Genomic DNA, 16,221 nt, shown 5'->3' with positions numbered 1-16,221 from the left:
TCCTGGATTCAGATGGGCCCAGCTTCTGCAATTGCAGCCATTTGGGCAGTGAACCAGGAAATGGAAGATCTCTCTCTCTCTCTCTCTCCCCCCTTCTCTCTCTTTCTGTAACTCTTTCAAATATATAAGTAAATCTTAAAAAAAGAAAATGCTACACGTATCTGTTCATTTTAAATGCTATCAAATATGGAAGGACGTAGGAAGTCAACGGCACCAGAAGAAACATAAGTCACTGTGAAAACCTGTTTGACATAGAAATTTTGAGCATACAATCTTCACCTTATTACTATCCAAACATTCATGTTTCATTTATTGACCTCTTATTATAAGCCTAGCGCTTTTTCAGCATTAAGGTAAAAGAAAAAAGTAGTGTGGTTTTGGCCCTTGATAATATTTCTCCCTTTTTTCCAGTACTTCCTCCCCTCTTACTATATTTAAATTCATTAAATATTCATGATAATTTGTATGGAAGACATCAAGAATTCCTTTTTGAGGATGAAGTATTTGAGTAACTTACCAGATGCCATCAGATCATGCAATGAAGTTAGGATTCTGAGTAGTCTGTGTTCCAAAGCCCTCATTTTTGGCTGGCCCACTCTGCTGTTTCTCAAAGAAGCAATGTTTGATCTGAGGATAAGAGAAAACCAGAACTTAATGGAGTAGAAAAGTGATTTTTGAACTGGTTTTCTGAGAAAGGGGAACAATTTACACAAAGAACCTCCAAAAAGGAGGAAAAGAGAACTACTAAGGTGATATGAAGACCAGTGTAGCTGGAACACAAGATATTGGAACAGACTAAGATTAGAGGCCTCAGAGGAAGGAGGAAACGAAAAGATAAGGCAGATTTTGCAGAGCATACTTCACTTTCACATTGTGAAAGCAAACAGCAAGTGTCAGGGAGTGATGTAGACACATTTCCATTTTGAAATAATCATTCTTTGTTTTGAGATGATCTATTAAAAAAGAAACCATAGTAGAAATGTGTTTTGATGTTAAGAGACACATGGTATGAACTATAGACTAGAGAACACTGAACTTCATCACTTCATAGCTTGTTTCACTGTACTGCAGTCAAGCAATGGAAACATCACATTCCTCGTGGTACTTGTAGCTAGGATTATTGCACTCAAATTTTCATGAAGCAGATGCACTTGAGAAAGACCTGAATGGGTGACAAAAGAATTATTTTGTTTTCAGTAATATATGCACCCATGGAGTGTGACTCTGGCAAAGAAGATGATAGTTGTGATCTGACTCCTCAGAATGCACTGAGACAGCTGCGTGGAGAGAGAAGTTATAGCTCAGGAATTCACAGTGTGCTAGATTCAGGAGTATGATTATAGTGCTTATTCTTTGCCAATAATGAGGTCTCAGTTCTTCTTGGTGCAGCACGCATCTGAGGGCCTGAAATCAACTGTGAATGTAGACTTGATGGTGTTCTCTCATTAGGAGTCCCTGTTCATTCTCTACTGATACTTTTGCTCTGTGATCTGATTACTAGGATAGGGCTGGATTAACATGCCTACCCAAATTTAGTATTCTGATCGAAACCTCAGATATTTATTCAGAGAAAATAATTTTATACACAGTGCACAGAGATGACTGTCAGTCCTTTGGCATAACTTTTTAATTTTTTATTTACTTATTTTTAGATTTAATAATTTTTAACATTTCACCATATTCACCCCATGTGTAAATATTACATATGTGTAAATTACATATGTAAATATTACATATATATACACGTGCATACTATTTTTCATGAAAGGGTGCATATTAATGTTACATAATATGAGAAAGACAACATAAGTAATTATTTGCATGCCAAATATGAAATCCATACATTTTTTATAGTCTGTATATATATAGTAACTTCCATGTAGGAGAGAAAAATGTGGATGTTATCTTTTTATGCCTGGCTAATTTGACTTAATCCATTGAGTCTTATTCATCTTGTTTCCTTAAGGCAAAGTCCCTCAAATGAAAATCGAATCCTTACCCTTAGGTCCTGTAAGCATACAATACATGTGTATAAGTATCAACATTTAGAACAACACAAAGGACCAGCCAACTATTTGGTGGAATAGGTGTTTGTTGTAGTAGTTAAGATGCCACCTAGGAAACCCTGGTCCCATAGCAGAGTCCCTGGGACTGAGTGCCAACTTTGATCCTGACTCCAGCTTCCTCCTAGTGCAGACCCTGGGAGGTAGCAGTGATGGCTCAAGTCACTGGGTTCCTGGCCACTCATATGGGACACCCACATCGAGTCCCAGCTGCCTGCTTCCGTCTGGCCTAGCCCCAGCTATTCCAGGGATTTGGGGAGTAAACCAGCAGGTAGAATGTATGTCTCTCTCTGCCTTTCAAATAAATAAATGGATTTTTTAAAATTTTGAATAATTATATATTTATGTAACTTAAATATTACACTGAATAATTAGTTCTTCATCTAGGTAATATGTCATCTATTTAGCACATACATGTGAATCCTTGAAAAAATATGTTACCAAATTATTATCAATAAAACAGCTTCATCTTTGTGTTATTTTCTGCATTTAAAATGTAACTGTTGCTTTTTGGAGGGCAATGAGCAAGCCTGTGGCCACCTCCCCGGAGTAGGAACTGTCATACCCCTGCTCTGTTCCATTTTGTGTGATAACCAATAAAGGCTGACCATACCAAAAAAAATGTTAACTGTTAAATGTATGTTATTTATATGTGTTCTAATCATTATCAGAATCACTAACTGGGGTTATATAACTTGCATATAGCTAAATATATGGGAAGAATTTAAATAAATACACACACACACACACACACACACCTCACCCTGTACACAGTAAGATCAACACATATTTGTTAATAGGAGTGAGCATTGTAGTGTAGTAGTTTAGAGTGCAGAATATTCATATCTATATCAAGTCCCAGATTTCTTCTTGCTTCCAACTTCTTACTAATGCACACCATGGGAGAAACCAGGTGATGGCTCAGATACTGAGGTCTCTGTCACCAACCAGGCAGATGATAATTGAGTTTCTTGATCCTGGCTTCATCCCAGGCCTAGCTTTGATTATTGTAGGCATTTGGAGAGTGAAACAGTGGAAAAGAGATCTTTCACCATCTCTTTTGTTTATTTGTAGTCTCTATGCCTTTCAAATAGAAAAATTAAACAATAATAAAAGTCTCTAAAAATAATTGATCAGTTCTTACAGATAACAAAATAGATGGAACTCAGTAAAACATACTCACTTCCAAAATTTCAATATTTCTTGAACATTATGTGAAACTACTTAATTATTAAAGTAGTAAAAATGCAAAAAAGTATATAATATATAGGTAAGAAAATTTCTAAATTCCTAGATCATGGTAATTGTTTAGCATTTATCTTTATATTCCAATATAGTGCCTTTATAATATAAAACCACTTACAGAGGTATAGTTTTAGAAAACAACATTTCTATAGACAAAAAATCATAACAAAGGTTTGAAAATATTGCCAAATAAAATATATTCCAAACTTGTATTGATTTGAGAAAAGTTTAATCAGATTTCTGGAATTTGAAAATGTCTGAATTGAAACATTAATATAATACTTTTTAAGTGCAAACAGTAGGATGAATACATTTTTAAAAATCATTATGAGGTTTGTCTCAAATTATATATTAAAATTATATTCTGGGAGCCAGGATGTAGTATAGTGGGTTAAAGTCCTCACCTGCAGCACCAGCATCCCATATGGGCACCGGTTCAAGTCCTGGCTGCCCAATTCAATTCCAGTTCTCTGGTAATGCGCTAGGAAAGCAGTGGAGATGGCAGCCTTTGGGACCCTGAACCCACATGGGAGACTCAGAAGAAACTCCTGACTCTTGGCTTCAGATTGGCTCAGCTCCACCTATTGGCCATTTGGGGAGTGATCTAGCAGATAGAAGACCTCTCTCTCTTTTTCTGTCTCTACCTCTCTCTGTAATATTATTTTTATTTTATATTATTTTTCAAATAAAAAACTTAAAAAAAATTATATTCCAAGAAATAGTATCATTTTTTCCTAATGTATAATGTGTATACACAAAGTATATTAACACCTTTAATATATGCTTTTCATGCATGATATGATTCAATTTGATTCATAACCTTTATATATTTCAATGTATTTATTTTATAGTGTGAAATTTATAACATAAAATTTAAAAATAGGGGTGGCCTTTACTCTAATATCACAGATTCTGGCTAAGAAGCTCATGTCCCATATCAGAGTGTGTGGGCTTAATATCTGTCTCTGGCTCCTTATTCCAGTTTCCTGATAATGTATACCCTGAGAGGCAGCAGCTGATGATTCAAGTTCTTGGGTTGCTGCATCCTACATGAGTGACATTAACAGTATGCCTGGCTCCCAGCAGGCCAAAGCCAAGAGCCAGGAGCTCCCTCCAGTTCTCCCATGTGGATGTCAGGAACTCAAGTATTTGAGCCATCATCTACTGCCTCTCAGTCATGGTGGCAGGAAGCCGGATTGAAAGTGGAGGAACGGGAGTCAAACCAGCACTCCCATATGGTATACAGGCATCTGAAGTAGTGCTTACATTGCACTGCAGTTTCCACCTCTGGAAAGTTATTTAATTTAATAACATATTTGAACAGAAAATCTAAAAGAAGTTGCCAATTAATTTTCCTATTATGGAAGGATCACCACATGAACCATTATGCATTCTGCTACTCTGAGGTACAAAACACATTGTTAACTTCAAGTTTGCGTTAAAAATATTTTATCATTTGTACGCAATATGTTTCCACACATGTTTTTTTCTTCCCTCTAACACAAGTCTCTCAAATACTAGGGGCTATACGTTTAAGACCTGCTTGAAACAGAAGTTGCTGATGTAAAGAAACAACTTCTAGATAAAATGGAAAGTAGGGCAAACATTTTTAGTGTCCTTATATTTCAGTCAGGTTTTCTGTCTCAGGCATTAGGGCCCTTAGGCAACAGCAGTCATACTGACACTTCCACCCCAGGCATTCTTTTTCAGCTAGCCTCATTTATAAACAAGTATTTATTTATTTATTTAGAATATTTATTTATTTATTTTGAAAGTCAGAGTTACTCAGAGAGAGAAGGACAGGCAGAGAAAGAGAGAGAGAGAAAGAGAGAGAGAGAGAGGTCTTCCACCTGCTGGTTCACTCCCCAATTGGCTGCAAAGGCCGGAGCTGTGCTGATCCAAATCCAGTAGCCAGGAGCTTCTTCCAGGTCTCTCACACAGGTGCAGGGGCCCAAGGACTTGGGCCATCTTCTACTGCTTTACCAGGCCATAGCAGAGAGCTGGATTGGAAGTGGAGTAGCCGGGACTTGAATAGGCACCCATACGGGATCCTGGCACTGCAGGCGGTGGCATTACCTGGCTATGCCACATCACTAGTCCCATAAGTATTTATTTTTTATCATATATCCTATTACTTTAGGTTTCTGTTTCCTAAGAGTGCACTAAGAAATAAACTCCATAGGCTATAATTATTCCTCAATTAAAAATAGCTAACACCTTAAGAGCTCCCACGTGTGATCATAATGAATGTAAATACATGATAAGTAAAGGGACAAGCTGACTTTTGTCTGGCTTCATATTAATCATAGGAGACACACTGGTACATCACAAATATCTCACTTTCTCTCTCACACACACATACACACATAAACACACACATTGTTTTTTTAAAAAATATTTCATTTACAAAGAGGCAGATGCAGAGAGACAGAGAGAGAGAGGGAGAGAGAGAGGAAGAGAGAGAGAATCTCCCATCAGCTGGTTCACTCCCTAAATGGCCACAATGGCTGGAGCTGTGCTGATATGAAGTCAGGAGCTGGGAGCTTTTTCCACATCTCCCACACAGGTTCAGGGGCCCAAGCGCTTGGGCCATCTTCCTCTGCTTTCCCAGGCCATAGCAGAGAGCTGGATAGGAAGTGGAGTAGCCAGGACTTTATCTGGAGCCCATATGGGACGCTGGCACTGCAGGCAGCGGCTTTACCTGCTATGCCACAGCACTGCAACCCCCACACACATTTTTATGATCATTTCTTAAATTAATTTTCCATGTGGCAGGCAGCCTCCCAAGTATGGCTAAAGTAATTGATCCTGCCACACACCTTAGAGACCCAGGTTGGGTCCCCAGCTCCTGCTTGGACCTACTCACTCCAGATTGCAACAGACCTCTGGGAAGTGAACCTGGAAATGGGACATATCTGAAATAAATATCCTGAGTTAATTCATTGAAAAATATTTTCAACCCCCAGCTGGTTGAATCTACAGGTTTAGAAACCATGTATATGGAGGAGCTACTGTTGAAAGCAGGAGTTTGCCCCAACAGCAGCTGTTTTTCAAGAATGAGGGTGCAAAGAATATAGTCTGTTTTGCTTCTTGCAGTATAAAAGCCCCCAAAAGACATACTTTTACTTAAGATTATATTGAACTGACTGACCTAAAAATATCTTCTGGGTTTCTCTGATAAAAAAAAAAGACGAAGTGTCATATAACCCACTCACATGATGTGACCTAGTTTCCAAAAAAGAATTTGCTGCATGTTTCTAAGTCACAATAAGCTCATTCGCTTATTTCAAAAGGATTTTGGTTACATCCCTTACTGCATTCAGGGGCTCATAAATGGCACAATCAAAATAATAAGTGTAGATTTTAATAAAGTGATAGTTCACAAAGTCACTGGAATTGATTCAGAAACTAACAAAAAAGTATTGTTATGGCAGTACTAAAGGAAACGAAGCTGTTGGTTTCTTTACCATTTTTCATAGAAAAGAACACAGGATTCTTAAAGAAATGTCTATGCAGGGGCTTGGACAGGAATTATAAAAGATGTACTAGGAACCTCAAAGTACAATACCTCAATGCAAGGAATTACTATGCACAATACCTGAGAGAAAGAAAGTACTATGTACAGCACCTCAGAGTGAGGAAGTACTATGTACAGTAACTCATATTAAAAAGAAGTGCTAACAAATGAAAGAAGAAAGTCAAAAGAACATAGGGGCTCCTATATGGCCAAAGTTGGAAAAATTCAAGTAATAAAATGAATAAAATGATATTGAACTATACCCAAAGAATAAAAGTAATATCCATATGCTTTAGCCTCTTTCTCTCCCTTCTCTCCATAACTCTGCTTCCAAAAAAATAAATCTTTAAAAAAGAAATTCTGTAATTAACACACAATTATTCTTAGGTGTTTAAATTTTAACTGAAAAGTGATCCCTGTTAGGAATTTGGAAAACATTATGTTGAGTGAAATAAGCCAATCCCAAAGGGACAAATACCACTTGTTCTCCTTGATAGGTGACAACTAACTGAGCACCAAAAAGGAAACCTGTTAAAGTGAAATGAACACTATGAGAAACGGTGACTTGATCAGCCCTCACCCTGACTGTTGATGAGCAGCTTAATATGTTATCCCTCTTAGTATTTTTTTTGTTTGTTCTACTTAATACTTTTGGTTGAATACTGTAATCAATACACAATTCTTCTTAAGTGCTGAAACTCAACTGAAAAGTGATCGCTGTTAAATGTAAGAGTGGGAATAAGAGGGAAGAGATGTGCAATTCGGGACATGCTCAAGTTGACTTACCTCAAACGGTAGAGTTAGAAACATACCAGGGGATTCCAATTCAATCCCATCAAGGTGGCATGTACCAATGCCATCTCACTAGTCCCAGTGATCAATTTCTGTTCACAATTGATCGTAATGATAGGACTAAGAACCAAAGGGAGCACATAAACAAGAATAGTGTCTGCAAATACTAGCTGATAGAATCAAAAAGGGAGAGAATGATCCAACATGGGAAGTGCGATACACAGCAGTCTTGTAGAATGGCAGATGTCCTAAACAGCACTCTGGCCTCATAATCAGCCCTTAAGGCATTCAGATCTGGCTGAAAAGCCCATGAGAGTATTTTAGGCATGGAAAGCCAAAACACTCTGGGGAAAAAAAAAAACTAAATGACAGATCTCCGTGAGTGAGATCCCAGTGGAAAGAATGGGTCATCAAAGAAGGAGGTACCTTTCTCTGAAGGGAGGAGAGAACTTCCACTTTGACCATGGCCTTGTCTAAATATGATCAGAGTCAGTGAACTCAGGGGGCTTCCATAGCCTTGGCAGCTCATGACAAGAGCCTAGGGTGATTACCGATGCCATAAACAAGAGTGTCAATTTGTTAAGTCAACAACAGGAGTCACTGTGCACTTACTCCTCATGTAGGATCTTTGTCCTTAGTGTGCTGTACATGGAGATTTAATGCTATAACTAGTACTCAAACAGTATTTTTCACTTTATGTTTCTGTGTGGGAGCAAACTGTTGAAATCTTTACTTAATGTATGCTAAACTGATCTTCTGTATATAAAGAGAATCGAAAATGAATCTTGATGTGAATGGAAGGGGAGAGGGAGTGGATAAGGGGAGGGTTGCGGGTTGGAGGGACGTTATGGGGGAGAACCCATTGTAATCCATATTCTGTACTTTGGAAATTTATATTCATTAAATAAAAGTTAAGAAAAAAAAAGAAAGTGCAAACTTTCAGAAAGTACATTGCTAAAAAGTAAAAAAAAAAAAGAAATTCTAAATATTTTTAAAGATAGTTGCTCCTTTTGGGAGCGTAATTCACCATCTTTAGGAGAAAATGTGGCCTTTCTTCTAAACAGTAGAGTATGGCAATGCGAAGTAAGGGAAACTTTACTGTAGAGAAACACTAACTACTTCAGTCAGGTAGTCAAATATCAGGAGCGTCAGTCATGTGCAATGTTGCAATTGCAACAATACACGGTGCTGATATGATGTGGTCAGGATAACACTTTCCCCTACAGTCTTCCTCCTTAAATGGGTAACCCCAGTGAAACCTCTCCCCATAACTCAGGTGAATTCCAATGGAGGAAAATTTCATGAAACACCTAATCACCGTTCCTTGAAATGTATAAAAAATTAACTCTAACAACCTGACACAGACAAGAAGACCATTATCAATGGAGCATCCCGGAGAGGATCAGGAAACAGGAAAATGATGTAGAAATTTGAAAATCTGAATAATGCTTGGTCATCAATTGTAATAAAATGCAGATACTGGTTCAGTAATTGCAGCCAAAATGCCACACAATTCTAAGATTTTAACGGGGGAAGCTGAGTGTGAAGTACATGAGGACTCTACTTTTTTCACAGTTTTACTTTGAGTTGGTAACTGTTTACAATAACGTCTATTAAAACAAAGAAACATCAAATTTCTGAAGGCTAGAATAATAAGAAAATCTGAAAAGTAGCTAAAGAATAAAAACATGTTAATTAGGAGCTTAGAAAAAGTTACTACAAATGTCCTATTAAAAACTATGTATAATTGGGGGCTGGCATTGTGACATAGTTGCATTGCGATGTCAACATATAACATGGGTACCGGTTTATGTCCTGTCTGCTCCACTTCTGATCCAGCTCCGTAATAAAGGCCTGGGAAAAGCAGCATAAGACAGCCCAAGTGTCTGGGCTCTAAGCATCCCAATGGGAGACCCAGATGAAGCTCCTGGCTCCTGGCTCCCGGTTCCTGGTTCTTGGCTTTGGCCAGGCCCAGTGCTGGTTTTTGCAACCATTTGAACATGAGGACAGTGAACCAGCAGATGGAAGATTCTGTTTCTCTTTCTCTCTTTCTTTCTCTATTCTGTGTGTGTGTGTGTGTGTGTGTTTGTGTGTGTTTCCCTCTCTGTAACTCTTTCAAAATAAATAAACAAATCTTTAAAAAAATAAACAAATAAGGGCCGGTGCTATGGCATAGTAGGTAAAGCTGTCACCTGCAGTGCCGGCATCCCATATAGGCGCTGGTTTGAGTACTAGCTGCTCCACTTCTGATCAAGCTATCTGCTATAGCCTGAGAATGTCGTGGAAGATGGCCTAAGTCCATGGGCACTGCACCAACATGGGAGACTGGAAGAAGCTCCTGGCTCCCTGCTTTGGATCAGCCCAGCTCCAGCTGTTGCAGTTATCTAGAGAGTGAAACAACAGATGGAAGACCTCTCTCTCTGCCTCTGCTTCTCTGTAACTCTGCCTTTCAAATAAATAAATAAATCTTTAATTAAATAGACAAATAAATTTAGATCAATTTTTAAAATTTATGCTAACCCTAGTGATCACTGAAAATTAAATAAGATGTGCAAGTAATAAAATAAATGCATGAATAAAAAATAACCCTACAGTAAAGTCAATTATACTGTTATACATTTTTTTAAAAAATTTATTTCTTTGGGAGGTAGAAACGGGGTGGGGGAACAAGAGACAGAGAGCGAGAGAGAGACAGACAGACAGAGGTGAGAGAATAGATTCAATAGAGAGAACTCCCATCCTCTGTCTCACTCCCCAAATGCCAGCAATGGCCAGGGAGCAGGCTAAAGCTGGAAGATGAGAAGGCAATCCAAGTCTCCCACGTGGGTGAACAGAACCAAATTACTTGAACTATCACTTCAGGCTCCCAGGATCTGTGTTGACAGGAACCTACAGCCCAGATTTGAAGCTAAATTTGAACCCAGGTACTCTGGCTTCTCATACTCATGAGACATGGGCATCTAAGCCACCATGATAAATGTACCTTCCTCTTGAAAGTGTGTATTATTGTATCTTTAAGTCCACTGATTTTTTCTGATAGTTTTCTATTTTTGTACTGAAGTGAATTTAATGTATTATATATTATTTTCACATTTTATAATAAATTCATGAACTTAATTTATAATAGTTCTTATAAGGCCCTCACATGTTTCAATTCCATTTATACCCTATATTCCATTGAATTCCTTTCCATTATATTGTGTTGTTTATATCTATTGACTTATTTTTTTTTCCTGGAAATGTAAGACATATTTCAGTGTATTATCATATTTCTCTGTAATTTCTTCTGGAAATTATTTTACATTTCTGAAAGCTGGAGTTTATTTTTTTTCTCTTAAGACTATCAGAAATTGTTTGGCAGATAAGATCAAATTAATCCCTTCAAGTTGATTTCTAAAGCAGTATTTAGGCAGATATAAATTGGTCAAGGGTTTAGTGTTATAGAAGGCCCTCAGTGTTTAACAGAACTCCCTGCACAGACATCTTGAACCTCTCACACTCTGTGTGAGATTTGGATATTTTTAAGCATTTAGGTCCCTGGGGATTTTTTTAACAGATTTTTAAAAATGTATTTGAAATACAGTGAGAGAGAGAGTGAGAGTGAGAGAGCGAGAGCGAGAGAGCGCGCGCCCCCGCGCGCGAGAGATTGGCTGGTGCCGCGGCTCACTAGGCTAATCCTCCACCTGAGGCGCTGGCACACCGGGTTCTAGTCCCAGTCGGGGCACCGGATTCTGTCCCGGTTGCCCCTCTTCCAGGCCAGCTCTCTGCTATGACCTGGGGGTGCATTGGAGGATGGCCCAAGTCCTTGGGCACTACACCCACAGGGAGACCAGGAGAGGCACCTGGCTCCTGGCTTCGGATCAGCGTGGTGCGCCAGCCACAGCACTGGCTGCGAAGGCCATTGGAGGGTGAACCAACGGCACAGGAAGATCTTTCTCTCTCTGTCTCTCTCTCTCACTGTCCACTCTGCCTGTCAAAAAAAAAAAAAAAAAAAAAAAAAAAAAGAGAGAGAGAGAGAGAGAGAGAGATTGGCCCGCCCCAACTGCCAGATTGGTCCAGGCATAAACTGGGAACCTGGAACTCTTTTTAGGTCTCCCATGTAGGTGGCAGGATCCCAAGTGCTTGGGCCATCTTCCACTGCTTTCCCAGGCACATTATCAGGGAAATGGAACAGATTCAGATTGGTGCTCATATAGGATGCCAGTGTTTTATGTGGCAGCTAAAGCCACTGTGCCACAGGGCCCACTCTCCTAATTCATAACTGATCTTGTGGAGTTTCATTCTAGACATGCAAAGCCTGTTTCTCAGAGCAGACACAAGAGAAATTCTGTGCAGGTTTCTAAAGTGTTTGCTTTACATTGCTGCTTTCTCTTCTATGCTTTCTCTTTCATATGCCAGACTCTTCAGCCTTCTGTAACCCCAGTGTTGTACACCTAAATTACCAAGATTACTGTATTTTGTTTGGACCTTCTGCCTTGCACTACATTATTTAATGTGGATCCTGGAAGGAATTGTGATAATCAGGGATTCACATCATTTTTTCCATTTTTTAAATCCAGGATTGCAGTCTATTGCTCCTTATCATCCAATTTCAAAAAATTAAAAGAAAAGTAAACATTATATTATATTTTTATACAGCTTTCTTATTGTTTATGCCTGGAAAGTAGGTCCATTTTTGTATATGACTTGTATCCTGTGACATTCCTAAATTGATTTATCAGTTCTAACAGGTTTTTGGAGGAGTGTTCCATGTACAATATCATGCCATCTGCTAACATGGATATTTTTACTTCCTTCTTTCCAATGTCATTGCCTTTTATTTCCTTCTTTTCCCTAAATTGCTCTTGCTAATACTTCCAATACCAAATTGAATAAGAGAGTTGAAAACGCACATCATAACTGTCTTGTTCCAGATATTAGGGGAAATGGTTTCAGACTTTTCTCATCCATGATGATATTGATTATGAGATATGTTCTCTTGTGCTTAATTTGTTGAGAGTTTTTATAATGAAGGGATTTTATATTATGTGCTTTTTCTGTACCTATTGAGATGATCTTTTTTTCTTCATTCTGTTGATTATTTTTAATCTGAAATTATTGTATCACTGGCATCTATCCCATTTCATCATGATTCTGGATCTTTTTGATGTGGTGTTGGATTTACTTTGCTAGTAGATTGTGAATTTTTGCATCTGTGTTCTTCAAGGATTTAGGTCTGTAGTTTTCTTTATGTGCTGTCTCTGGTTTTGGTATCAAAGTAATGCTGTTCTCATAAAAAAGTTTGGCAGAGTTCTCTCTTTTTTGATAGTTTGGAATAATTTGAGAATCATTAGGGTTAGTTCCTTTTTAAATATTTTGTAGAATTCAGTTGCAAAATGATGTTATTAGACTTTCCTTGTGAGACATTTAATTGCTAATTCAATTCTGTTACTTGGTATTGGCCTATGTAATTTTTCTTTAATCCTGGTAGGCTGTACATATGTAGAAACTTGTCCATTTCTTTCATGTTTTCCAATTTTTAGCATATAATTATTCTTACTGGTCTGTTATTAGCCTTTGTATCTCTATGGCTTAGAGTTGTAATTTCTCCATTTTTAACTTAATTTATTTTTTTGAGTTTTGTCTCTTTTTTCTTTGTCAGTCTGGCTAAATGTTTATCTAGTTTGTTTATCTTTAAAAACAGCTTTTCAGTTTTTTCATCTTTTATATTCTTTTGTTTAAATCTCTCTCATGATTTTACTAATAGAGAAATCCAAAAAGAAACCCCATTCACAATATTTACAAAAATTATAAATGCTAGGGAATAATGTAATCAAGGAGTGAAAGATCTGTTTATTGAAAATGCTAAACACTGATAAAAGAAATATCAAAGACACAAGAAATGGAAAGAAATACCTTTTTCATTGATGGAAGATTTAACACTGTCAAAACATCCATCTACCTAAAGCAATCTATTGATTCAAAATAGTAATATTCAATTCTAACAACATTTTTATAGAACTAGAAAATCACAATTCTAAAAGTCGTATGTATCCCAATGGCCCAGAAAAGCCAAGTAATCCTGAGCAAGAAAAAAAAAAATCAAGCTGGAGATGTCACAACACCTGGTTTCAAAGCATAGTATAAAGTTACAATAATTAAAACATCATGGTCCTGCCATAAAAAAATAACATATAGGTCACTGGAAGAAAACAGAACATTTAGAAAGTATTCCACATATATATAGCCAACTGATTTTTGACAAACGTGACAAGAACCTATGCAGAAACAAAAGAAAGAAGCTCAACCTCCATACATTAAGCAATTTCAAAGAAGGGGTAATGTTGATTACACTGGTTTGATCAATATACAATATACAATTAGTATACAATATTTAATCAGTATACAATAATCTTTTCTTTTTTTTCTCTTTTTTTTTTTTTGACAGGCAGAGTGGACAGTGAGAGAGAGATAGGGAGAAAGGTCTTCCTTTACCCTTGGTTTACCTTCCAATGGCCGCTGTGGCCTGCATGCTGCAGCCAGTGCACCGCACTGAACCGAAGCCAGGAGCCAGGAACTTCTCTTGGTCTCCCATGTGGGTGCAGGGCCCAAGCACTTGGGCCATCCTCCACTGCACTCCCGGGCCACAGCAGAGTGCTGGCCTAAAAGAGGGGCAACTGGGACAGAATCCAGTGCCCCGACAGGACTAGAACCCGGTGTGCCGTCGCCACAGGCGGAGGATTAGCCTATTGAGCCACGGCGCCAGCCAATAATCTTTTCAATAAGTGGATATAGATATACGTATGTAGAATAATGAAATTAATCTCTACCTTTCAACATATACACAAAAGTAGATAAAACATGTAAATGTAAGGCTTGAATCTATAAGTTGCTAGAGGAAAATGTAGGGGAAACAGATCAAGACATTGATGTAGGCAATGATGTTTTGGAAAATTTTTTTGGAAAAATTAGATAAATGGGATTATATAATAAACAGAAACTTCCACATAGCAGAGGAAAAATCAATGGAATGAAAAATTGACAAATTGAGGGAACAAATTCACAAGCTACCTAGCTGACAAAGGATTTGTATTCAGAATATTTCAGAATAAAAAAAATCAATCCAGTTATTAAATGATAAAGGAATTGATTAGAGTTTTGAAAAAAAGAAATACAAATGGCTAACGCTAATATGAAAAAAGCTCAATATCAGTATCTTTCAGTAAAATAGAATAAAATGAAAATAATATATTACCTTATAGTTGTAAGAATGGCTACTATAAAAAAGACAGAACATAACAAATGTTCAGATGGATGTGGAAGAAAGGAAATACTGCTCAACTGTTGGTGTAAATGTAAATTATACGATCATTGTGGAATATAGTATTGAAATTTCTATTAAACCTAGAAATAGAGCTGATACATGATCCAGCCATTCCATTACTAGCTATATATTCAAAAGACATGAAATCATTATAACAAAGAAATATTTCTCAATGATATATATTGCAGCACTATTCACAATAGCAAAGATATGGCAAACACAATTAACCAACAAAGATACATACAGACTGAAATTGAAAGGATGGAAAAAGATATACCAGGATAACAGAAACCAAAAGAGAGCTGGTGTAGCCATCCTAGTATCAGAAAAAATATACTTTAACAAAAAAACACTAAAAGACACAAAAAAATGGCACCATGTAATGATTAAAGAACCAATTCAACAGGCAGATATGACTATTATAAATGTATATGCATCTAATTACAGGATATCTGACCATTTAAAAGAAATGTTAATGGTTCTAAAAGGAGATATAGACTCCAAAACAATAGTAATGGGGGATTTCAATAACCCACTATCAGCAAAGGACAGATCAAACAGACACAAGGAAACAACAAAATAATTGACACTATAGACCAAATGGACCTAACATATATCTACAGAATTTTTCATCCTACAGTGGAAGAATATGCATTCTTCTCAGCAGTGCATGGAACTTTCTCTAGGATAGGACACATACTAGGCCATAAAGTAAGTCTCAGCAAATTAAAAAAAAAAAAAAATCAAAACCATACCATGCATCTTCTCTTATCACAATAGAATGAATCTGAAATCAATAACTCAAGAATCTCTAGAACACATACAAACATTTGAAGGCTGAACAGCATACTCCTGAATGAACAGTGGGTCATTAAAGAAATCGAAAGAAAATAAAAAAATTTCTAGAAATGAATATGACAATAAAACATATCAAAACTTATGGGATAGAGCAAAAGCAGTGTTAAGAGGAAAGATTATGACAACTGGTGCCTACACCAAGAAATAGGAAAGGCAACAAATAAATGAGCTATCAATACATCTCAAGGACCTAAAAACACACAGCGAACTAAACTCAATTACAGAAGAAATAAATAAAATTGAAAAAAAATAGAAAAGATCAGCAAAACAAAGAACTGTTTTTCAAAAAAATAAACAAAATTGACACACCATTGGCCCAACTAACTAAAAAAAGGAGGGAGAAGAACCGAGTCAATAAAATAAGAGACAAAAAAGGAAATGTAGCAAAAGAAACCACAGAAATCAAAAAATCATCAGCAATTACTACAAAGAGCTGTATGCCA

This window comes from Oryctolagus cuniculus, chromosome 12 (assembly GCF_964237555.1).
Source record: "Oryctolagus cuniculus chromosome 12, mOryCun1.1, whole genome shotgun sequence".
Taxonomy (NCBI): domain Eukaryota; kingdom Metazoa; phylum Chordata; class Mammalia; order Lagomorpha; family Leporidae; genus Oryctolagus; species Oryctolagus cuniculus.
Note: the sequence above shows the minus strand (reverse complement) of the source record.